General features: G+C 41.8%; 1 protein-coding gene across 2 annotated transcripts in view; it reads left to right on the top strand.

The window, feature by feature from the left end:
• zgc:172282 (leucine-rich repeat and fibronectin type III domain-containing protein 1-like protein) overlaps positions 1–24819 on the top strand; it is a 119297-nt gene that overhangs the window by 27917 nt on the left and 66561 nt on the right. For both annotated transcript variants that reach the window (XM_064301892.1, XM_064301891.1), the window contains exon 2: positions 16728–16930. The gene's annotated coding sequence lies outside the window, so the exon portion shown is untranslated. The remainder of the gene's footprint in view (positions 1–16727; positions 16931–24819) is intronic.

Here is a 24819-nt window from a genome sequence, read left to right on the forward strand (position 1 = left end):
CTGCGTTACGCTCTCGGATGTAACGGGAAGAACCGGGGAGCTGGAGGAATGGGCGAGCGGTTCGGACCGCACAAAGTGACCGTAAAATAGAAATAAATGTGATGGCCTGGTGACCATCTCTAGTACATTACCTTACAGGCATTTAGCAGACGCTCTTACCCAGAGCGACTTCATAACTTTCTACATTGCATCCAGTTATACAGGTGGATATATACTGGAGCGATGCAGGTTAAGTACCTTGCTCAAGGGTACGATGGCAGTGTCCTACTGGGGACTCAAACCTGCGATCTTTAGGTTCCAAGACCAACACCTTAGCCATTATACGACACTGCCACCCAATATGCAACCCGCCTAATATCGAAGCCCAGCTGCTTAGGGGCGCCCAGAAACAAGATTGGAGTGACGGGTCTTCACTGCCGCTTCTCAGTACTGCCGCATTCAGCAGTACCGCCGTCAGAGCGGTCCTGGAAAGGAAGTGATGTCGATGCCGCGCCGCCCCGCTGGGTACGCCCCCCCTTCCCCCCTTCCCCCCCTCCTACCAGGTAGTACAGACTGTGAAAATTGAGGAGCGCTCAAAAGCTCTGCCTCAGTCTAGACCCTCTCTGTCTGGGGCCGGTCCGCCCCGCACGCCATCGATTCTGTCCGGATCAATCCGCTCCCCAGAGTCGCTGAAATGCCCGCCGGCCAGCTTCCTCAACGCCCGCCTTTGAAATGATTCCGCTGGGAGGAAGTTGCACTTGCTTGGTCTCTCAACCGGAGTTTTCTATGGGTTGGAGTTTTACTTTAAATATTTTAGTAGTAATGCATGCAATAAAAGTACATGTAAAAATACTAAACAAAAAAAAAACAAAACAAAAAAAAAAAACAATAAAAACATAATAATATGAGTGCTTGCTGTAAAAGCTGCACTTTGGATTTAGGATTGTATATCTATAAGAGATTCATTGTAATTGCTACCCTCAGACACAAAATGAGTTTTTAACTTTAGTCAATGAGTGCACTGTGAGATGTTTATTTCCAATATGAACACAGGATACATATCAACATAGATTATACTGCTGGACTGTGGAGACCACCATAGTGCAAATTACACATATCTGCCAGTGAGGGATTTCAGCATATTAAAATTTCATCGAGAAATGCACAAATCTCCACTTTAGTTGGGTTCATCAATGTTATCTTGTGGTTTCAGTCTACTTTTTAATCCATCTTTTTATGTGCTTTCTGTGCATCTTTGTTTGTATTGCTATTTTCAATATGCATATTGCCAAATATGCATAACTGCCAGTATAATTACATGAAAACACATTTAAATCTGGATAATACCAAGTTAAAAACAATTCAGTAGAATCTAAATGATATACTGTTAAATTGTTCAGTCAAACATATGTGCTTAGATGTTGAGATCATAATTCATCCATTTGGAACACAATGAGTTAAAAAAATGGATGACATCACTGGAAGCAATACTGATTAGAATATAGCTGCATGCATATAAGAATATTAATTTGATTTCTCAGTTGAAGTCGTTATTAAAAAAAGAAAAGGAAATCACGTTTTTGATTTAATGAAGTTACTGTAAAAATGAGAGCTTGTTCTTGGCATCTCTGGATCCGTGTTATGAAAATATAATTGAACACTGGCATACCATTAGGGCCAGACTGGCTGTGGGTTGAGTTTGTCAAGCAAAGCATTATATATTTTAATGGGATTATTATAAAATACTGTAAGTTATTACAATTGATATGCCCTTCTCTTAAGTAACATGTTTCTGTTCACCTATTTCATAGCCTCGGTTATCGGTTCAATAAATGGACGTGTGAACCAAAGACACAGCGGGAGCTTGACAAGTCAAAAGCTTGCATTAAGGGTTATATTTTATAATTTGCTGGTCTAGTACTGCTTGAGTTTATTGAAAGAGACATAAAGAAATTTCATATAGTGAAAGAAACACACTGTACATGACAACATTAGCATGTCGCTTACCTTGTTGCATAACCTGACATCGCTTGTAAACACAAAAAGCCCTTGCTATAATTTGTCAGAACCAATGCGCATACACAGAATGGCACTTACTCAGGAAGAACAGCTTTTTCCTGTTGCAGACCATTGGTGCTGTCCCTAACTAAATCTATAATAGAATACTTGACTAATCTAATCTAATCTAATCTGTGTCTCCAATAGCCCATTGCAAGTTCCTAATTTTATTTTTTTCCTTTGAATAACTGCAAACTCTATGTTCTACTTGTGTCCCGCTGCAGTCTTTTCTACTGCCTAAGCAGCAACAACTTTACTCTTACATATTTATTCACTTTCAGCCAGATTCTTAAACATTGCAAACCATCTACTATTCAGAGATTTTCCACAATTGTTGTCAGTATTTAAAATGCTAACATCCTTTCCCGTTTGTGCTTGGATATTTTCACCATTTGAGATTACAGTATGGAACTACCTATCAATCAAGCAGCCACATCGGTCTTTGTGAAAGAATGCAGTGTGTATTGTATATTCAGCATAAGCATTAATTATCTGGAGAATGGAGCCTATTTATTAGTCTTAAATAGCAGACATTCATTCTTTATAACCCATACATACACATATCTCTGGTATAGTCTGACCTTGAAGAGTGGCATATGTGTGTATATGTCTTTGTTCCAAACATTATGGAGGGCACTATGTATATATATATATATATTAGTGTATTATAGTGCCCTCTATAATGTTTCGAACAAACATTTGGCTCCGCATTCCACAATTTTGAAGACACAATAATGTTTGGGACGTATAAATGTTATGTTCAGTCAGGACCACTGTCAGCAAAGTTAGAAAGTTTATTAACAATCTTTAAAGACAAAGTAGTTATGTTTTGCCACATGGATCTGTTCTGGAAGGGCCCAGGCATCCATGCAAGCAGATAAGGCAGGGAGGGCAGCAGCAAAACCCCCCTAGAGGGGTGCACACAGAACAGCTCCAGCAGCAAGGAGGACCATTAACCTTTAATTATACAGGACAGTATGTCTTTGGATGTGGGTGAAAATCCACTCAGAATCATGCAAACATGCAAACTTCACGCAGAAACAATATGGTCGGATTCAAATGCAGGACCTTCCTGCCATAAGGCGGTAGTGGCATCCTCTGCACCACTGTGCCACCCATAAGTGAGCTGGGGTGGTGGCAGGTCTTTAGACTAGCAGTCTGCAGCAAACATGCATGCAGGAGGAAGCAGGTTTGGTAAATGGACTGCATTTTTTTTTCATAGAGCATTTTCCAGGAACTACTGCACAAAGTGCTTTACAATGACTGTCTCTCATTTACCCATTCACACACACATACACACACTCACACACCAACGACACAAGGCAGCCATGCAATGCACCAGCTCGTTGTGGTTCGTTGTCTTGCTCAAAGCCACTTTGACACACCCAGAAGGCCGGGGATCAGACCGGTTTAGGCTGGCAGGGTGCAGCAAGCGTGCGTGCAGGAGGAAGCAGCTTCACGAGCAGGGTGATACTGTTTAAATTGACCAGCGTGTTTATGTGAATGGGCTGTGAAAGGCGACCATCACTAATCAGCCGAGCCATCGGTTGATTGAGCGGGGCTTGACTTGTATGGCCTGCCTGAACCACGCAACGCTCCGTTAAACGAAAGCAGTCCTGTTTATTACTCTGTCGCATATCCTCTGCTTGCAATCACTGCTTGAAGTCTTTGACCCATAGATACCATTAGGTTCAGAGTGGCAAGTGGTACTAGTGGCAACTGCCCACTGATTTTTTGAACCTTCAAGCCCTTGTTACTGTTGCTAAAGCTAAGCATGTTCTTTCAATCATTTTCCACTGCTGCACGTGAGATCCATTGGTTAATTTAATAAATAAATGATTAAATAATAGATAAATTAATAAACTCTCCATGATTTCTGCCTCTTTTTTCATTTTTCTGTAATTTTTAACAACTTTACCATGACTGCTGTGTGACTTTAGCCAATATTTTTAGTGACAGACACACAGCCATTATTGCTTGGCTGCAATAATGAATAGGTATTCATATTAATAATATGTACTGTGTTTGAAGATTTTTTGCTCGGGAAATTGAAATTATGTGATCCTTTTTGCAAAGATTTTCGCTGTGCATATTTTAGGACTATGTCTGTGCCTCTGTCTTGCTTGTGCCTTAATTTAGGCCTGCTTAATTTAGTCTGCGCAATAATTAATTGTAAGTAAATATGGAAATACAGAATCAGCCACGCTTATATCTTCGCCTGTTATTTGCGCGGTCCTCCCTTAAATAAAAATGCATTAAGGACAGACGCGCATCTTGCGATGATTCACGTCGATCACACGTGCGCTGGGCTCCAGCGCCGTGCGCCTGTTTGACACAGAAGACGGCGTGTTTCTGGGGCAGAGTGCGTCATGTGCGCTTCTGAAAATAGCCGCTAAAGGCTCAGTAAATCTGGCTCTGAGAGCGCACAAACGCTCCTAAGCCCGGGCAGGGGGAAGTGTTTGTGCGGTTAGCAGCCACCGCGCAAGGTGTTCGGGAACATTTGCCGTCTGAGCTGGGCTCCAAGCCCTGTGAGGTTTTACCAGGCTCGAAAATCCCGTGTCTTTGCTGCCTCTCGCAGTTTATAAGAGCTGCTTTACAAATGCGCGTGCCCCCATTATTAGATAATGAGCTTCACGTCAGAGGGAGGAAGCAACCCTTCTAAAGACATTTGTACTAAGAAAGCAGTATCAACACGCTCCTGTGTACATGTGGATGTGGTTCTCTCTCAATGTACTCAGTGTTAACTCTGGTGGTTCTTCAATAATCTTGTTGTGCCAGATGTTGTACGCTGAACCAAAGCCAGATGCAGAGATAGTTTTCAAACGAATGTCAGCTGAAAGTCATCATCTTGAAAAACGGGGAAAAGGTATTGTTTGTCTTTTTGTACAATTGTCCTTTAATGTGTCTAATTGGGGATTAGCATTCATTCTAACGCTGATAAGGCAATGCACATTTGGCAATTTATAAAATGAGAGAAATGTTTGGTTTGCTTTAATCTCGGACTTGTCATTGACATTGTCACAGCTCAGTAGTCTAATCAATGGGCTGAACATACACTGAATGTTAAGTCAGCAATATTTAGCCTGCTTGCTCAATTGGGTGTGTAAATGCCGAATTTTCAGCGGGATTAGTCGCCATTAATTCTGTTGACTCATTTCGGAGATTGAAATGGCAATTAGATGCATGAACGGTACCTTTGCTGTGGTCAGTCGATTTGAAACCGTGAGCTGTTAGTGGCTCGAGTGAAGCTCTCCCTTCACAATTAGAAAAAGGCAACAAAATCTTGGGGTATCCATGTTGTTTCAGGGGTTGGCTATGTGAGTCTTCAGGGTGAAAGGCATATTATCCAGCTATTGCAAGACTAATATTTATACAGGCTATCATGTAAAATCACTTCTGTGTTTTTACCTGCTCAGTGACTACACATGGTCTAGCTAAATCTGACACTACAAGCATCTGCTGAAATACTGACAACTGTGTATTGCAGTTTAAGAAGGGTACAGCTACTAAAAATAGAGTAATTCTCTATTGATGAGTATTGATGAACGGCCATCCTCCAGAACAAATGTTTCCCATCTGATGGGTCTCCGAGGAGCTCTGTGTGAGTCTGAAATGGTGACATCATAAAAGCAACTGGAAAAAAGCAGTTTTTTGAAAATCTGTTAATCTTGTAGGCTTGTGTGGAGGTAGTGAGATATATTTGACATAAATGGGGGGACTGATAAATTCAATTTGGCTTGAATTACATAAAACATCTCACCTGTCCCATTCAAAATTCCAAATCATGTTTAACTCCTGCAGTATTTCCTAAAAAAAATGTAACAGCTTTTATCCAAAGTGTGACACTGATAACCAAATGGGTGCGAATGTGATAGTGTTATAATGGTTTCTCTACCTGAAGAAGTACACACTGTACGTTTAATCTTCGGGGAACTGTTCAAACGCCTCTGACTGGTGTCACAGTCCCCCCTTTCTTCTACACAGCTGCACAATTTTAAATTGGACGTTCTAACAAGCGCTCTTATTAGCGGGCTTGCAACAGTCACGGGACGTTCTGTTCACGTTTAGCCGTAATGATGAGGATCAACACAGCAGAGCGCGATCCTCTGTCCATCAGGGTCTGCATCGGCGGGATAATTGCGCTCTTCGCACGACGTGATGGAGAGAAGGAAACGCGTGTATTGGCCTGTGTGAAGTCACATTGGCACTGGGTCGGGGTGGGGGCGGGGGTGGAGGGGGTTAAGGCTCCCTGTCCCTCTGTCCTCGGTAGGGAGGAGAAGGAGAAGAAAGGTGTTTTGACATGACGTCCCAACCCCTCCGGCCTGGTCTCTCGTCATTCCCTGGAAAAACGGCTCGTCGCCGTGGTAGCGCTAGGTTTGGGAAGGGGGCGAGGTAAAATTAGGGGCCTCCCGCCAGTCAAAGTCAGTCTGGAGGTGGAGCAGGGGAGCTTCAACACATTGTACATTCAGACCATTGAACAGAATACCAGCTAAGTCTGCTTGCAGGCCAAAGGTCACAATGTATTTGCTCATAAATATACCCAAAGATAAAGCACCACAAATTGAGCCCACGATTGCATACAGTGTCTACGCAGACCACAGAAATAGAACTCAGAGGGAGTATGTGGACATGAAGACATGAACAGATGAGGATTATAATCCTATCCAGATGCCATTAGATTGTATATAGATAATATACTTAACGTGATATAAAATTCCTCTCAGCACCACAGTGTATGGGTAAATGATGATAAATACATTTTATTTAAGTCCTTGTATTAAACCTAAAGGCTTAGAGCAACGCTGAAACGCTAAGCCGAAATGTAGACTAAACCATTCCGTTCTGAAGCTTACATTTGTACCATGACCTCTAATGGTCTCAGCCATTGGAGTTGCTAGGGAGATTGCTCAATATGGCAGTGTATTGCGTTTAATTGTGATTCTTCCATAAATGCTATTTTTTTCATTTCATTTTGATTAAGCAAGGCTAGAAATGACCGTGCATGAAGGACCTGCGCTAAGTCCTGTGCAACACAAGGAAAGCAGAGGCTATATATAGCTCCGATCATTATTAGTGTGAAGAACATCTTCTGCAGGACTCTGGAGCTGAGACAGAGGGTGGGCCCTTTTTCTGTTTTTCACTGAAAGAAGAAAATCTCTGAATTGCCAAGTTTAAAAGATCAAAGACGGCTCTGCCCGGGAGCCGTAGCAGAGGTACACAATCGGGGACCCAAGCGCACGTAACGCGTCCCCGGTGGCATGCCGACGATCCCTCAGGCTCTCGCACGGGAAGCAAACCTCTGACCTCAGTAATACACGATTAAAATCCACTTATCTTCCCTGGAGTAATGATGGTGCTCTCTCTCTGTGATTTGCAGAGGCCACATCTGGCTGCTATTAGACGCTCAACATCTGCTCTGTAGCTGGAGATAATAAAAGATGGGGGATGCGCCATTTACCAGCGCGTCCTGCTTATAGGAGCGTGTCACCATTACCTATCCGAAGGAATTACAGGAGCATTAACCTAGCACCCTTTCGCTGACTTCTACAGATCTATTGGTGCCAATGTGGCACTTGACCTGTTGAAACGCTCGGAATGAAAGCAGTTTAATTGCTCTCTTAATGCCTCCACATTTCTGTCTGGCTGGATACAATTTATTAACATGTCTCCTGTTGTAATGGTCATTTGAAACCCCGGGGAATGCGGATGCTTCGGTTGTCATGAGAAATGTCCGTGAATATTGTGAAGGCTGGAAAGTTTTTGTGTGTGTGGAGCAATTTTTACGTGTGTGTGGAGAGGTTTGTGTGTGCGGAACAGTTTTTGTGCGTGTGGAGCATTTTTTGTGTGTGCGGAGTAGTTTTTGTGTGTGCGGAGAAGTTTCTGCGCCCGGACCAGTTTTTGTGTGCATATGGGGAGGGGGGGGAGGGCATCATCCTGGTAGCCCTTCTCTACTGGCCACCGTGCTCAGACTCCTCCCCTCTTCCTGATGTCATGCAGATGCTTGTTCCCTATTGGTCAGTGGGCTGACTGACAGATTTATTTATTCTTACACCACTGCTAATGTACTCCCCTCCAACACCTCACACACACACACACACACAAAGACAAACATACACACACACACACACACACACATGCACACATTGCAGTACTGTAATAGGTCCATTGGAGAACAGGTCACATCTCTCTGTAGGGCTGAGGTGTTGAAGAGCAGCACCATGGCCGGGTTGCGCTTCGACGGCATGGGGGGGTCTTTGGCCCAGCTCAATACAGAAACCCCTGCTTGGAACAACCTGGGACACACCTTCCCTTTGCTACCTCCGGCGGGCCAGAGCACACAGTTTGCTGAAACATTGCTCTTCGCTCACATTGTCTCGTTTGTCAATTTTTTCATATATTTCTCCTATATTTGCTGTCGTATGATAAACTCACTCCGGATTCAGGAACGCGTTGTGAATGCCTTATGTTTGCCGCCACATGCGTATATTGACGAAACTAAATTAGAGGCGCTTCACGTGATTGTGTAATGAGCATGATTCCAAACCCATATATCAGACCATGCCAACAGTGTTCTTGTTAATCTGCCCAGACTTTATCATGCAAAGTGACAAAAGAAAAAAAAGTTTCAAAAAGTTGAAATCGGCATCCTGCTGACAGAAGTAGAATGGAGAAAACGAAATATTTTATTCAGCAGCGCGAGCGCTGGCGTGACGAGGACAGATTAAGGTAAAGCCTGGCAGGTGGTAGCAAATGCAGCAAATGAAGTTACATCTGTCACGCGCGCGCTGCCGGAAAGAAAGCAAAAATGATTTTCAGAACGGAGTCAAAGAAATGCGGTATTTAGATGCGGTAGCACAGCTACAAGATGAGGACGAGGATCTGCAAGCCTGTCAGAAACCGATGACGGCCTAGCTGCCATTACTGAGGAGATGCCCAGGGAGAGTTGGATGGTCGGGGGGGGGGGGTGTACAGCGGTACAGAAGGTTGGCAAGATATAAAGGGGCCAGATTACTGAGAGCTTTATAGGTAATGAGCAGTAATTTGAACTGAATTCTTTGCTGAATGGGGAGCCGGTGGAGGTTTTGAAGGACAGAAGCGATGTGGTCTCTTGACCGGGAGTGGATGAGCAAACGAGTTCTAGACATATTGCGGTTTTTTCGGGTTTTGGAGGAAGTGTCGTAAAGGATACTATTGTGATAGTCAAGTCTTGAGGTGATAGGGGTTTCGGCAGCTGAGAAAGGATGTGATTGATATAGGCAAGCAATGTTTTTAAGCATGTAGAGGATAAATTGGAGAGGGCCTAGCACCGAACCTTGGGGAACACCATGGGAGACTGGGGCTGTTACATTTGTAGTGTTGATGTTAATGAATTGATGTCCGTCTGAAAGGTATTATTTCAACCAGGAAACTTTCCCGGAGACTCAGGTGGTAAGTTTGCAATGTTTGAAAGGGCCCATTATTTAGTGGGGAGCTTTTGTAAACTGAAGGCCCAATTCTGTGAAATTCCCATGCATATGAGGCCCATGGGGACGGGTGGGGTTTAAATATTAATTAACTTCAGATGAGCAGGTGGATTATGTGTTATCGCTGTGGCAACTCCAACACCTCCCCAACCCAGACACCAGCTCATGTGCTCACTGACATAGTGCTTGAGGGACAAAAGATTCAGCAGGGAATTAAAACGATAAATTACACACTGATATAAAGAAATAATACTCCACAAAAAAATCCCCGGAGCAGTAACAGGGCTGCTCTTGTACTCGTGACAATAAATAACCGGTAAATCAGGCTGCTTCTTTCTGTACTGCGATGCTCAGTAGGCAAGTTTATTCAAAACATACCTCAGAATGACTTAATTACTGATGAGCCCTCACAGGAGCTACATTATTGGATTGGGGACAAGGTTAATCTGGCAGACCTGGATCTGGTCGATCACGTATGACCATGTTTCAGGCTGAGGTTGTGCAGGACACAGCAAGCCAAAATAATTCTGCTGACTTTCTCCGGGGTACAGAGAAGGGTTTCCCCCTGTACGTCCATGCGCATCCACGTGCTTCCAACATGCTGAATTATCACGTGTGCCTCATTATAAGCCATAAAATATATTTAATCATCGTTCTCATATTGGTAACAGAATAATCCCAGAATATGTTTGTTGTTTCAGTTTAGGAAATTTATATTTCAGAGTATTCATCTGACATTTTCAGCAGAGGAGCATGAATTTATGTTTTCATCACAAAGGACAGCAAGGTTTTGGTGTGTTTTCATATACACAACAAAATATACTTGGTCTTGACCGAGTGTAAATTTCTGTTGGATGTAAGAACAAATCGGAGCTACTAAAAGTTTGATGAATCCCCAAATGTTTGGGATTTTCCCTCAACTAACGATTCATGCACAGATTTGTTCTGCTCACGTTTCATGAATGAAATAAAATCACGAAGAGCGGGAAACTGACACCCAACAAACCGCCTTTTGAATGAACTCCGTGTGCTCTGAGAGCGATAACTGTCGACCGCGACCGTGCTCTCGCGTGTAAATGAGGGTCGCTCGGTCGCGTCGCCTCCCGGGCGGATCACACAGAGGCGCTGATGGCGCGCCGAAGGCCGCTACCGCCGCGCAGAAAGACGCCGTTGTCTGCTCGCCGCAGGTGCGCACGCACGGCCTCTTAAAACGGCGGCGGTGTGCAGGAGACGGGGGCAGCCGCAAATTTGCATCCGTCTTACAGAGCTCCCCCGCTGCACTCGGAGATAGATGCAGGGGAGTGTGGCGGATTTTCCGCTCGCGTACCCTGGAAGTCGGGGGAAGGAAAGTGTCGCCGCATCTCGGAAACTGCATTTGGAGAATCGGTTAGAACAAAAAATCCCATCCATAATGTAAACTCATGCATACGCAGGCAGGGATGTATTATTCATGTTTTTTTTTTTTTTTCTTCTGTCACAGAATAAGTGTTAAAGATTGTCAAATGCACACAATGGCAGGCCAGCCGCACCCTGAACTGCGTATGAAAATGTATTCTTGCATTAAAATTGCATATGTATATTCTGCCTGGGCAGCATTGACTTGCGCACCTTCAAGTCAAAATACACTGAAGGGATTGTATGAAAACCTATACAAATTATTTTATTTCTCTCCCAAAAAATAAACCAGCATTCTGAAATGTTTAAATTTCTATCAGCTATGTCATTGGTGAAATCAGCTGTGTTATCACATTTCATTTTCCCTTTACTTTTCAGTGATTGTCATGATAACTGGGAGGTTACTGTTGTATGTAAACATGGTAATACATTTACAACAGGGTTAAGGTCAGTTCCAATTGGAATTGGAATTTGGGGGGAAAAAATACCCAGGATGCAAATTTGAAGATGATTTGGAATGGCAGGAAGTATAATTTAAATAAATCATACTCATTTATAGAGAATGAAAACCTCATTCACAATATGCATCTGAGCTCTCAAAAACATCTTAGGACTGCAATCAATCACCCATTGCAAAAATTACATTAGATCAGATCCCAGTGTTATGAAAACCTTGTCCATTGTCAGTTTGTCTTCTGTTATTTTTACAGAACATATTCTGAGAAGCGTATCAAATATCTAAAATTGTATCAGTATCATAGACTTCATTCAACTTATCTTTTAGTCTTAGCAGACTACCGTGCTTCATAGTAACATCATTCATATGAGAGTATTGTTTAAATTGGTAAATGGTTAATTGATACAGGCACTGCAATTTCATTAAATTTCCTTTAATTCTAATTCAAATGCTATATCATGAAGTAGCTGTATCATCTACTTCAGTTCAAATTCAAGAACTGAATTGGAATATATCAGCACTTTCATTTCAGTTCACAATTAAACACATCCTCTGATTTGAAAATAATTTCATGGTGCAACACTGTTTATGAACTGTTTATGCACAGTTATTAAGATAACTCATCTCAGGTCTTTTAAGGTAGAGGATTTTTCAGAGAAATCTATGGTCTTCCATAATCAATGTCTGAAGTGCACCACTGAAGTTACATATAGAGTGCATTAGATTGAATCTGTTATTTATGTGTACTCAGTACACAACCAATGCTTCTCCTGTGACCCGCGATGTGTCATCTCATCAGTTAGAACCAACCCAGGAAGAGCTTGACTTCAAACAGGAAGTGCACCAAAGGCACTTTGACTTGGACCGAAAAGCTTTGGCTCCAAAGGAGCCTTCGCATGCACTGGGTCTAATGTGCCTTTTGAACAACTTTATTTTGAGAAGCGCTCCTTTTGAAGAGGTGGAGATCTGTTGCTCGGCAGCAGGTGTTGGGCGGAGACGGGGAGCCGGTGCCAAAGGGTGGGGGTGGGGGGGGGGGGGTAGTCGAGCCACCTGCCCATAGCTAATGACAGTCATCTCCCAGCCGCCTGTCAGTCTCCTCTCTTTCGGAGGTGAGGGAGATGTCTGCCATCTCTCCCTCCCACATCCCCCTAACAGCCGGTAGGTGTGGAGGGAGGGCTCGGTCTTCCTCCCACTAACGTCAGCCAGATGTCTGAGCCCCTGAACGGCACTTTACAGCAGCGGGCATGGAGGTCCAGCCTGCCTGAAATGTGTCATTTTCAGATTTCACATTGAACAAGGAGCTTTCCGTTTTGAGTTGCGGCTCAAATTATTATAATGGTGCCCAGAGTTCTCTTTATGCAGATCTCATACCTGCATTTCATATACAGCACAGTCCAGAAGTATTCAGACAGGGACACAATTTTATTTTATTTTTGCTTCGTACTCCAGCATACTGGAGGCCATGAAGTTGAGGTTAAAGTGTATGAGATGAAAGTGCAGACTAATTTTCAGGTATTTGCATCCATATTGGGTGATCTGTGTAAGAATTACAGCAATTTTACACACGGTCCCCTTATTTCAAGGGACCGAAAGTTATTGGACAAATGAACATAATGTCATCATCAGATTTAGTGCTTGTTGGAAATCGTGAGTGTAAGGGCTCTATTTTCTGGGATTGATGGTGCATGGGTGGAGTCTGAATGGGCGCACTGGGCGTGGCTACTGAATTTAGGTATTCTCATGAACAGAGGCAAGGGGCACAAAGTGCATGGCACAGGTGGAAAGTGGGCTGGATTATATACAGGCAGAGTACATTATCAGTAGGCGTATTGCAGCTGGATAGCCAATCATAGCCAATCAAATCACCTCTTGTCATTCCCTTTAAGAGTCATGCACTTGGTGCACCAGTGTGTGCACCAATATCTGTGGTCTACCACTGCAGTGGAAGACAAAGATATATTTTCTCCCAAGACTTTCATTTGCAGAAAAAAAAATAGTTCAAATGAATTTCATACATAAAATAAATTTGTTTGAATACGTTTGAATTTTCTTCCGGAAAAATTTCAATAAAACATTGCCTGAATGCATAATTATTATGTGCCAGATTTGGTTCCCCATTAATCATGTTGCTAAGTGTCTTAAATGCACCATGTTATAACTAAGAAATAATGACAACAGCATCTTGAAGTTTTATTAAACAGAACCAGGGAAGCTCATTACAATGTCAATGTGTCTTTTCCTAGCAGTAAACTGACTCGACTGTTGGTCAAATGAAATTTAAAAAATGATAATGCACAAAGTCCATAATTGATTCACAAGAAATGCATAGCTTACCTAAACTAAACTGAACTGGCAAACCTTTAGAGGGGAATCCCCTTTGGGGTTACATTGGAGGACTGCTGGCAGTTGCATATGTTGCAGGCGATTTTCTCCTTAGCTATTATTGTTTCTCCAAATGGAATAGAACTCATAATGCTGTATTTCCAAATTGCACTCCTGAAGTGCGGTGGAGGAGTAAAACTTTTTCTTGGCTCCTCCATTTTAAATGCCTACATGCTACACAGATACCATGACCCCCCCATTAACTTATTCTTAGTCTACCTAATGTATACCCTCCAGACTAAACAATAACATGGCTTTTTCTTTATCGATCTCTTTGATATTGAGCGCTACTGCATGATGTTACAATAGCACATGAGGTGATAACTAATGGAGTTAGTTTGCATATAGTCTAATACAGTGTACTACAGTCAAGTAATTGAAATAAAAACATTGTTCAAGTTCTGTTTATTGCATTCTTCTCATTACAAATGAGTGTAAGAAAAATAATGGAATACAATACCAGTGGGACCAGAGTGCAGTGTAAGAACAGCCGTAAACAATTGAAAACATAAATAAATACAGGAACTAATATAAAAAAGAAAAATGACAATGAACAATGCATTTTTCCTTTTTAGGGGGTTTATTTCAAATTCAGATTGGACAGCATATGATCCATGAAAGCGGTTGATTGGCTTTTGAATAGGTTATGATCATGGGAGCAATTATTAGCAACTCACCTTACGCAGGGCTGTGACTTAGACCTGGTCTGAGCAGGCGGGCAGCACAGGCGCGAATCACAGACTACGCTGACACCGAAATTGCAGTGCACTGCTCGATTTTCCCTGACACATTCCCAACTGCGCCTCTACTACCACGCCGGCGTCCTCAAAATTACCAACGGGCTTGAGCGCGTCAAAACCTTTGATGAAAATGCCGTTTCGCCAATGTGACTGCTCGCCACACACCACGCACCGGCCGAAGCCCTGAATGTGTATTCTGTACAATACTTCCGCCTCAACTGAGAAATGTGTCCATATTAGCATAACTATCCACCGAGGGTGAAACCTGAATATTATATGTGGAAGCAAATGACAAAATGGGGGGAGTGTGGGATCCATATTTAAACAGCAAATGAATTAATTATCTGCTTGAAAAGGAAATTTTATCACAAAGGGTTTTGTCAAGAACCCCAGAGGGCATTTCTTGCCATTGGAAACATTTCTCTCATAATGTAGACTATAACTGTCTGCTTCCAATTTGCATTTTGAATATTCAAAATGTGACAGACCTGTGCCGTGCACAGTGAAGACAGTTAATAAGGGATCTGAGGAGTTGTGTTTAATTTAATTATGTTGGATTTTGTGTGCAATACAATGTAGCTCCATTGACAAACTGAAACGAATTCAGACTGCTCTAAACAGATGCGCAATGCAAAGTTAATTGGTTTCTTTTAAAATACTTGGCTGCATCTCGAGCAGGGGTGTACAAACCTTTTAAGCAATGCCCTAAAGGTATCATCCATGCTTTTTGTGATTCAAACTGATGTCATTTTCATTAAAAATAATTAATTGATAATTAATTGGTAAACTTTGGATAACAGCCATGTTTTAATACCTAAAAGTTAGATGTAAGGACAAAGTTACTGAAATTAGCTGCAATTAATCACAGGAAGCATAGTTAAATTAACATCATGTAAGGCTTTACCAACGAAGCTTAGTATGGGTAAAGCTGCCACACAGAAAACCGTAGGATAAAACAAAACGTTTCTTCCACTTATCCATTTCCCAGGGGAGAAACTTTAAACAAATATATGTGATAATATATTCTATATATTGCTAATATTTCAAAACAGCCAATATTTCAATGTTCTAGATTTATTTATTTATTTGTTTTTGATGTCAAAAGCACAAAAAGACCGGATGCAATAATTGGCTAAAGTCATTAAATATCTTACGTCGAATGAGCAACAAACAAGTTAATCTGGTACAATCGCTGTCTTGTGAAGTGTAGAAGGAAAGATGCGCCAGTCAAAATTAAAGCATTTACATGATCATATGAAATACTGTCAGATACAAACAATAAAAATGTTTTATTTTTTCTGTTTAGCATTTTTTTGCACAAACACAGTATAATATTAATGAATAATAACACCATTTTCCATACATGCCTAATAGCATTGCAATGTTACTACATGATACCACAACCTAATAAATATTCCCCGTGACCTAAGTTTGGCTGACCAACCCATAGTTTGCGCACCACTGGTCTAAACAAGAACTTACTAGCCGAGCAAGAGTGTCAAGGACAATTTTTAATCGCAGTTTGGCAGAGTGCAGTAGGAATTACATGGATCTCCTCTCTCTCCATTGAAAATGAATGACTTCCATCGAGAGAACTGCAGGAATGCTGTGTGTGGTGAAAATCTGGGGTAACAATCATTTCACGGTCCAATCCTTTTTGACCGAAATGTGGCTTTGAGTTCTTGGTGAATTTGGGGAACACATAAAAAAAGGATAAGAGTGTTTTTTTTTTTGTTTTTTTTTAATATTGGCATCATTGAAGGAGATAAGTCTTTTCAGTGAAAATAAATAAATAAAATGAGAATTTACTTTGTGGGCTGTCATAAATTAGATTTGTGGAGAGGGAGAGAGAGAAAGAGAGAGACAGACAGAGAGAGAGAGAGAGAGAGAGAGAGAGCGAGAAAGAGAGAGAACGAGAGATAGAGAGACAGGGAGAGAGAGAGAACGAGAGAGACAGGGAGAAAGGGAACGAGGAAGACAGAGAGAGAGAAATGAGAACAGGTTATTATGCATAACAACTTTGATCCTGAGCTCAGGTAACCCCCCACCACCCTGTGTCTGATTATTCTGTTCATTCCTGAAATACAAATGTGGTTTGGTCCCGTCATTTGACTTCATCACGCACTGGCAGAGTGCACCAGCAATGAAGTGCAGGATGTCTGCTTGTAATTGCTACCATTCTGCTCCATATCATCCACCAGTGATTCAGTTTTTGTTCTTCACAACCCCTTCTCTGCCCTCCTCTCCCTGCAGGTGAATGGACAGCTTCGCCCAGCAGAGCTTGCACTTTTAGCACTGCGCGCCCGCACCCATGCCCCTGGGCCACTGCTGCCACGCCCCGCCGTCTGGCACTCCGTCCGCATGTAGCCGCCTACGTCCGCTCGGCTCCCCCTGCCTCCCACCCCCGGCGGGGCGTTCGTGAGGTGCTGCCCCACGCCAAGCCACACCAGATAGAGGTACCGCACGCGCCAAAACACGCTCGATCGGTCGTGTGATGCGAGCGGGGAGCCGACCGCTGCGATTTTCACTCAGCGTTTAGAGATGTTAAAAAAACGCAGTTTGTTTTTTCTTTTCTTTCTTTTTTTAAAGATTTTTTTTTGTAAGCATTGCGATGATTAAATGACAGCTGTAGGCAATTAGTTATGAAATTGCAAATGAAGTACTGCCACAGTACATCAGTGTAGAGCTGCAAGCCATGAGCTGTTGTTCTAAAAAAAAAAAAAAAGCAGCTCCACTGGGTGATAAAAAGCGGCATTTTGGGAATAGTCGGTGCTTTTATGAATTTCAGGGCAAATGGCAACACTATGTATAATTGCGCGGAACATTCCAGTGTATCCGCTTATTGTTAGTGGCTCACGCTAAACAATTTGCCATTATTGGTTACAATGCAGCCGTGTGACGTTAACATTGTAATTGCTCTCATGGAATGGCTCTTTTCTCTCAGTTCATGACAAATTTGCCATTTTATTCAGAGCCCATCAATTTAATTGGCTGCCTTGGGTTACTAAGTGGGTAATTACAGTTGTGCTGAGTAATTCCAGGTAGTGTTCGCATTATCGAGGGAAATGAAAGTGGTCAGGGAACCGGGTCAAGCTTTAATCTTACGACTCATCACAGAGCGACTAGACTTTTGAATTCTTGGAGATTTTTCAACCCGAGTTGGCCGTCCTTCTCTGCATGCCTGTGCTCTCCTTTTACCAATTACAGTGGCCGGTTAGACCGCACTTTAGAACCTGACGGGCAAACGTTCCCGAGAAATTATAGTCTTCGTCGCCGCCGCCGCCGATTCGCTCTTTGCATTTCCCGTCCCTGCGTTCAGGTCCGAGCTGAAAGAGATCGGGCTAATTAGGGGAAATCGGCAGCGCAGGACCAGCGCAGGACCAGGCTGTCCTTATGTGAGAGGTGCTCTGTGCCGGGGTAATTGCGCGTTGTGCTCTGTGCGCGGCTGCAGGACGGGGTGCGAGGGAGAGGCGATAAACCAGCCGCCGCGGAAAGGAAGTACAAATAACAGACATCATTTGCATGTCCTCTTATCTGCTGTGGCCCGTGAGGTGAACGATCCGCTGCTCTGTCTGCACAGTTCATTATTCGGTAGTGCAGATGGCAAGGCACTGTTATATAATATAACATTATGGATTTGTATTCATTCATTTGCTTTCCTTAACCCTTTAAGTTAATTCTATGTTTTTACAGTGACATTTCCTATAAATACACGATTTTTCCTGTTTGAAAGCGTTAGAACTCACGGTTCTAACTCTATGAACTATTTTACGATGCCAATGTTTTTAGCAACAACAGTTTCTTATTTTGTAACGTGGGGTGGAAAAACAAGCTTGGGGGGGTCCTCACCTTCAATGCGTTTTGAAATTCCACAGACGACACAAATCATGGTATAGTCTATATCAAGGATTCAGCAAACAAAATCTATAGTAATTTTTGTCCCAAAAATGTGATAACTTGGAGAAGCATCTTTAGACTGTCTATTGTGTACTTAGCAATTCTCTAAGTACACAGTTTTCATTGTTGTCTGTTTTGCCATTGAATACACGCCTAAAGTATTGTGTACATAGGAATGAGATTATCTCCAGTTTCTATAGACTCTCTGAAACAAGATGGGGGGGGGGGGGGGGGGGTTGGGGAGAAGAGTTGAGTGTCATCTGCATAACAGTGATAGGAGAAGCCATGTGAATTAATAAGCGAACCAAGAGATCTGGTGTATATGGAAAACAGCAGAGGACCCAGTAAAGATCCCTGTGGTACTCCAACAACAAGGGGATGAGGAGCAGAGGCAGACCCCATACAGGTGACCTGGTAGGACCTATCTGCAAGATAGGAAGTAAACCAAGACAGAGCAGTCCCAGAAGTGCCCATCTCAGCCAAGCTGGAAAGGAGTAGTTTGTGGCTAACCATGTTGAATGCTACAGACAGGTCTAGGAGGATCAGGACAGAGGAGAGGCGTGAGGGTCTTGCAGTGGCAAGTGCTTCCATCACAGCCAGAAGGGCAGCCTCTGTTGAGTGCCCAGATCGGAAGCCAGACTGCTGAGGGTCTAGCAGGGACTATTATAGTGACGAGTGACAGAAGCATTTTAGCCAATGAAATTACATTTTCTAATGTTGCATAGGTTGTAAGGCTTGCATAAAATGAGACATATTGTTTCTCCTACTTAAACAAATCATAGCTTTTTAAGCACGCAGGGTGAAAAAACTACGCACTAGCAAAAAAATGTCTTGAGGCTTTATGCCTAAAAATGTTGTTGCTTTATAACAAATAATTATTTTGCAAAGCCTAAGTCTAAACAGATGACTTGGCATTTGGAGGCCTCGGAAGACATCGCTTGTCTGAGTGAATAATTCTGAGGAGGACAGTGAAAATGGCTTTAACTCCGCAGCAGAGTGCATGTTCAATCGATGACTTTTATATCGGTGAGCATCTAAATACATTCTCAAAATATTTTTATAATATTCAGTATGCTTATAAATAAGGAGTAGGCCTGATTTTGAATGATACATTTGGCATGTGAGATTACGGGATGTGTTTTACATGTTGATAAGGGTGCGGTATTTGACGAAAACCTCAATCAGTGGTACTCAATCAATGGATTGGTAAACTAGATAGCTAATGTAGTTATTTTCTACAATCTTACAGACCTCATGCTGCCAGAGGTGGCAAGGGGAGAGCAAGGAGAGGGTTGTGGAGAGGGGCAGAGAGGGAAGGGGGAGTGGGAGAGGGAGGGGGACAGGCAGGGGGAAAGTGAACTAATTTCAGCCTGTCTTCCACAAGCATGTAGTATGCAATATATTGTATTTCACACCTCTAAAGACCCATAATATCATATGGTTGCCAAGTGTTATTTTGGGGAAAACTCACCTTGAAGATGAGTTGCAGCAGTACTCTGAATGTGATGTAGTGGTTGTAAGGCACAGACTGGTGGCTTGCAAGAAGGGAGTTGTAGTAATACAGACGGGAGATTACCATAGCCTGGAAGAGTAGCTGGGTGGAGTATGTGGTCATGTATGGTCAAATCCACCTGATGTTGTGCAGGAGGAATTTGCAGGACCGTGATGTTCCTATGATGTGCTCCTTGACGTCCAGCTGCTCATCCAGGACCACCCCCAGGTTCTTCACAGAGTGAGAGGCAGCCACTGTAGCACCATTGACAGTGATAGTGAGCTATCCTAGTACGGAGGTCCTGTGAGGAATGAACAGCAGCTCTGTCTGGTCGAGCCTGAGTTTCAGGTGATGCCTGGCCATCCCCATCTGCATTGCGATGTCAGATATTCTCTCATTAACCTGCTTGCCAGAGGAAGGGAAGGAGAAGAAGCGTTGTGTACCATTAGCACAGCAGAGATAAGAAAAGCCATGTAAAGTAATGACTGAGCCAAGAGATTTAGTGTAAATGGAGAACAGCAGAGGCCCCAGTACACATCCCTGTGAAACTCCTGTAACAAGGGGATGAGGTAGAGACAGACCCCATATAATTCAACCTAATAAGCTTGTAAGTAGCTATTAGCTTGTACGGTGCTTTAATACATTTCAACTGAATGATTACTGTAAATGAAAGTACTGTAATTGTTATTACAGTAAACATACTGTGAAATGTATTACAGTAACTTGCAAGCCAATTGCAACCAGGAAGTTACTGTAAATTTACAGTATTCCTATTACAGTGTACAGATAAAATAAATATCCAAACGTGATTCACTCTTGTGCTGTTTGTCACTTTCCAGCAATAGATCAATAATAAAGAACTAGTTCATCCAAAACCAAAATGTTTTTTTGTTTTCCTGAAATACTGTATATTTGCTCATATATGTACTGATGGACATTAAGCATCGTTGTTGCATGAAAGTATGTTGTTCCTAGCTCCTTCTAGAGATTTCTGTGATTTCTGAAAGTGAGCTGACCTCTCAGGTAATCATTTTTGGTAACTGAATGTGTGCCACAAATACATGTTTGAGTACCTTTTACATTGTGGCTTGTTATAGAAATGATAATCAGTACAAATAGAATGTGTGAATGTGTTTTGTTTTCATTTTATTATATGAATTTATTATATGCCACATTTCCCCAACAGAAATTAAGCTAAATCTCAACGCTACAGTACTGAAGCTAAGGACATGTTTATTTAATGTTTAAATGAAATAGAACTTGGATCAAAGGGGAATCTGTCAGACAGCATTCAAACACTGATCCTGTGTGAACACTGATCCTGTGTGAACACTGATCCTGTGTGAACACTGATCCTGTGTGAACACTGATCCTGTGTGAACACTGATCCTGTGTGAACACTGATCCTGTGTGAACACTGATCCTGTGTGAACACTGATCCTGTCATTGAGCCCTCAGAGCCTTGCCTTTACTTCACTTCGCTCCTTTTCTGTCCCTATGGGACGGTTGGGAATCGGCTCTGAACTTGAACCCTGACTGCTGCTGTGAAATTATCGAACGTGGCTGTTATGACAAAACTTCATGACCTGCAATCTTTAGGCCTTGAGATTATGCTTATCTGAACTATTGCCTTTTTATGCCATCAAGAAGCTGTGGATGTGTGAATGAATAAATATAATAGAATGGTTTATAATTGTATTTATAACCACTGGGTTGTAAATTAAAACTTGTAATAATAATAATTATAAGAATAATAATTATTATTATAATTATTATTACAAGTTTTAATTTTAGGAGGTTGTTGGCCATTGTAGCTAAAAGTATGAAAAGCTTAACCTTACTAGTCAGCCTCCAAGTCTAGTATTCCATTAATATGATTACCCAGATCAGATTTTATCACCCTCTATCAAACATGAGATGTCAAATTTATTTTATAACTTTTGCTATCACCTTACAAATACTATAATGCAGAAACACAATATGTACACTCTGTTTATGATTATTTGTGTGCATTATTTAATGTTCTGATGTTACTAAATTGAATTAAACCAAGCTAGAGATGCTGGCTAGCCAGCTATCTTGCTTGTCAGCTTTTGTTTTTAGCTTTGCATCAAAGCTAGATATCCAAGAAATAATTTCTGGCCATTAAGTAAGTTGTTCACAGATGTGAAAAACATATTTAATAGCGGAATTACCTTTGCAGTGGTATTAGCATGACAGTTGGCTAGTTAGCTGGGTAACTGAACTCAGTTGCAGAATTTGCAGAATAGCCTGGTGATGTACGATTGGCTGAAACACTAAAGCGGTGAGGTGAAGGTTGGGGGGTTTGGGGGGGAAGCCTTCCAGGCTTTGGCCTCAGAGTCAACCATCAGGGCAAAAAAAAAAAAAAGCAAACAGGTGTAGCATGTGGACAGGTACCATGTCTGATGTTGTGATAACCCATAAATACTCAGGGATTGGTAACTCAATCAACCACAATACCAGTGGCTTTCAAACTGGAGACCTAGTGTATGCTGATTTTTGTTACATCCAATGCATCGATTCGTTAATTTAGTTGAATATGTGTGTTTAAGTTCTCACATAAATTTCACTTATTTCCCACACAATGGTATTTGGGTTGTTTATGATGGAACGATTTCACCTGTCAGACTATGACATCACTAAAAATAATGCACTCAATACTGTGTAGACCTATGCCAAGGCACAACAATCTCTCCTCAGAAAATGTCTTTTTAATCCCATCATTACTTTTTGCGAGATATGTTTGGCCTGATGGTGGCGCTACAGGAAAGGTCATGAGATCACCAAAATCATATTCTTCTTTTGGATCATGGATGTGCATAGCAAATTCATGGCTATCCCACCATTATACAGACAGTAAAATGAGTTGTATTTGGATAAAATGGAAGTGGGCATGGTTTTAACCAGAAGTGGGTGTAGCTTTGCAGGAAAAAAGAAAAACTAGGCAGACGATCCTATTTTAGTCTTATTGACACTGATCTAAAACCATTCTGTCTGAGACCCCCCTTGGCCTCCAGAGCAGCCTGAATTTTTGACAGCATGGATTCAGCAAGGTGCTGGGAAGATTCCTTTGGGATTTTGGTCCATGCTGACTCAACTGCACCATGGATCATGAACCTTCCGGTCAAACTCAACCCAATACCAAACTGTTGAATTTAGATCTGGGGACTGTGCAGACCATTGGTTATACTGGAGTCACTGTCACCTGTGTGGAAGAATCGTGAGGTTATGTATCCTTTGTTACATGGCATTTAGGCATTCTCTGTTACCTGGCATGTAGAAAGGCCACAAGTGTGTAGTAGTGATGAGTTCCAAAACAGGATAAATGGTCTTTATTAGCATACCAATACATTTCATAAGGTTTCTGGGCTAAAGATCCAGCAAAGTTGAGTAACCCACCGATTGCAGTTGTTTACTCAACCAATGTGATGATGTCACTTTTGCTGGCCGATTTTTTTTCTGACAACCCATTTACTTTGAATGGTCGAAGATGGTCTTTTTCATCGTCTCCATTTTAATTTCATTGAGTATCTTCTTGAAGATCTTCACTGGTATAATCTGTTTGACAAAAAATAAACCCTTTTCCTGAAATAATTTTAAGCTGAAACAGTGTGCACTCTCTATGAGGTGTCTGAAGCTTTACTCATCATGTTGTGATGTAACGGATTTGTGAGGATTGAGTTTTGGAATAAGGGTTAAGGGCGTATGCGCACACATGTTATACTTTGCTGCAGAATACCCTTTCTAATCCATCTCATCTGATTACTGTTACCATGGTTTCACACAACCCATATTCAGGGGGATAAAAGTAAATATGTGGAAGGTTTAGTACTGCATTATAAACCAATACTTATATTACTTCCTTAGTTGTCTCTTGCTTCAACGTTTACTACAGCCTTTGCATGGAATTGTATTAACTTCGTATACATAATTTCATTACGCGGTGAAGATTAGGTTTAGAATATTGCAATTTTTTTTCTCTTTAAATAGCTTTTTGATGTCTGGATAAGCATAGATTATGTTCAGATAGTATAGTGCAAAGTAATGCTGCACTGTGGAATTTGAAACTCGAGATTTACAGCAAAAAAATATCACAGCCTTTACAGAAAGAACACTATAATTCAAAGCTCCAAAGGTACCAGATAAAAACTGGGGAGTTTCTTATCTCTCGATCTGTCAGTCCCTGGAGCAGAAAGTAAGGATTTGGAATTAAAGGGTGTTCATTCATCAAACCACAGACCCCAGGGAGGCAGGACCAAAAGAATGACCTCACTGGAAAGCCCTCAAGACGGTTTGACCTTGCGTCACCTTCAACCCTGAGGCAGCTCCATTCTGGGCTGTGATCATCTTCATTTGAAGAATTTGAGAATGTATACGGCTTGAATAATTGTCCGCACAGGCATCTCAAGTAAATTGGAGGGGCTCGATTAATAAAGTCAGTGGTGTCTGAACAAAGCCACCTCCGTTGGGTGGTGCGTAATTAAAGGAGACAGAAGCAGAGGCACCCTTTCGCCCTCAGATTGCGGGGGAGGTGGAGGGAGGAGAGGAGCAGGGGAGAGGAGCAGTGCGTTACAAGGCCATTTACTCCAAGGGGGTGCATTAAACTCTCAGTCACCATAATGTTGAATTTTTATTTTATTTTTTATTACAATAATAGATTTGTATATATATATATATATATATGTGTATATATATGTATAGCTGTATAAAATTAATTAATTAGTTGGCAGACAAATAATGCCCCATTCTTTAGAAGGTGTAAAAAAAAAAAATTATACATTGTATGATTACGATCTCTTTTTTGTAAATTTTGTATGACAGAGTTCATAAACCCAAGGTATTGCCATTAAACGTTTAATGAATGCTTTTGATGTACCCCGTTCCTAAGCACACATATTACCATAGACACTTAACATGCAATTATACCTTTATCCT

The sequence above is a fragment of the Anguilla rostrata genome, chromosome 12 (assembly GCF_018555375.3).
Source record: "Anguilla rostrata isolate EN2019 chromosome 12, ASM1855537v3, whole genome shotgun sequence".
NCBI classification, from domain to species: Eukaryota; Metazoa; Chordata; class Actinopteri; order Anguilliformes; family Anguillidae; genus Anguilla; species Anguilla rostrata.